Source organism: Arachis hypogaea, chromosome 5, assembly GCF_003086295.3.
Source record: "Arachis hypogaea cultivar Tifrunner chromosome 5, arahy.Tifrunner.gnm2.J5K5, whole genome shotgun sequence".
Taxonomy (NCBI): domain Eukaryota; kingdom Viridiplantae; phylum Streptophyta; class Magnoliopsida; order Fabales; family Fabaceae; genus Arachis; species Arachis hypogaea.
The window spans coordinates 47,023,609-47,025,360 of record NC_092040.1 but is presented as its reverse complement, the minus strand read 5'-3'; the positions used below and the strand labels follow the sequence as shown (position 1 = coordinate 47,025,360).

The 1,752-nt window shown below is 37.1% G+C and overlaps 1 non-coding gene across 1 annotated transcript; it reads right to left on the bottom strand.

The window, feature by feature from the left end:
- Nucleotides 1-1,082: 1,082 nt before the first annotated feature.
- LOC112804754 (small nucleolar RNA R71) lies at nucleotides 1,083-1,190 on the bottom strand. Its single transcript, XR_003203370.1, has one exon. It is a non-coding gene; the product is annotated as a small nucleolar RNA R71 (small nucleolar RNA).
- Between the last annotated feature and the right edge of the window lie 562 nt (nucleotides 1,191-1,752).

Below are 1,752 nucleotides of genomic sequence, written 5' to 3'. Positions count from 1 at the left end.
CTTACTATCAATTAATGATTTGATTCAACACTTCAAGCATGTTGCCTTTTCTGTTGAGGAAGGTTTAATGTTTGAATCATATCTTTTCTTGTTAGTCAAGTTTTTAATTTTCAAAATCAAATCTTTTTAAAATGTTTTTCAAATCATATCTTCTCAATCACATCTTTTTAAAACTAATCATATTTTCTTAACCACATCTTTTTCAAAATAGTTTTCAATCAAATATTTTTGATTTCTAATTTTAAAATCTTTTTCAAAAATCACTTGATTTCTTTTCCACTTTCATTTTCGAAAATCAAGTAGTGTTTTCAAAAATGTTTTCAAAATCTTTTACTTAATTTTCGAAAATTACTTCCCTCCTTCTCACATCCTTCTATTTATGGACTAACACTATCCCTTAATGCAAAATTCGAACTCCATCTTCTTTGATAAGTTCGAATTTTCTACTTCTGTCTTCTACTCTTCTTTTCCTCTGACACTTTAAGGAATCTCTATACTGTGACATAGAGGATTCCACATTTTCTTGTTCTCTTCTCTTTCATATGAGCAGGAGCAAAGACAAAGGCATTCTTGTTGAGGCTGATCCTGAACCTGAAAGGACCTTGAAGAGAAAGCTAAGAGAAGCCAAAGCACAACTCTCTTTAGAGGACCTGACCGAATTCTTCAAAGAAGAAGAACACATGGCAGCCAAAAACAACAATGCCAACAACGCAAGGAAGGTGCTGGGTGACGTTACTGCACCTACTCCCGATTTCTATGGGAGAAGCATCTCTATCCCTGCCATTGGAGCAAACAACTTTGAGCTTAAGCCTCAATTAGTTTCTCTAATGCAACAGAATTGCAAGTTCCATGGACTTCCATCGGAAGATCCTCATCAGTTCTTAGCTGAGTTCTTGCAAATCTGTGATACTATCAAGACTAATGGGGTTGACCCTGAGGTCTACAGACTTATGCTATTCCCTTTTGCTGTAAGAGACAGAGCTAGAACATGGTTGGACTCTCAACCTAAAGAAAGCCTGGACTCTTGGGAAAAGCTAGTCAATGCCTTCTTGGCAAAGTTCTTTCCACCTCAAAAATTGAGTAAGCTTAGAGTGGAAGTCCAAACCTTCAGACAGAAGGAAGGAGAATCCCTCTATGAAGCTTGGGAAAGATACAAATAATTAATCAGAAAGTGTCCTTCTGATATGCTTTCTGAATGGAGCATCATAGGTATTTTCTATGATGGTCTCTCTGAACTATCCAAGATGTCTTTGGATAGCTCTGCAGGAGGATCTCTTCATCTGAAGAAGACGCCTACTGAAGCTCAAGAACTGATTAAAATGGTTGCAAATAACCAATTCATGTACACTTCTGAAAGAAATCCTGTGAACAATGGGACTAGTCAGAAGAAATGAATTCTTGAGATTGACACTCTGAATGCCATATTGGCTCAGAATAAAATATTGACTCAACAAGTCAATATGATTTCTCAAAGTCTGTCTGGAATGCAAAATGCACCAAGCAGTACTAAGGAGGCTTCATCTGAGGAAGAAGCTTATGATCCTGAGAACCCTTCAATGGAAGAGGTGAATTACATGGGAGAACCCTATGGAAACACCTATAATCCTTCATGGAGAAATCATCCAAATTTTTCATGGAAGGATCAACAGAGACCCCAACAAGGTTTCAACAACAATAATGGTGGAAGAAACAGGTTTAGCAATAGCAAGCCTTTTCCATCATCTTCTCAGCAACAGACAGAGAGTTCTAAGC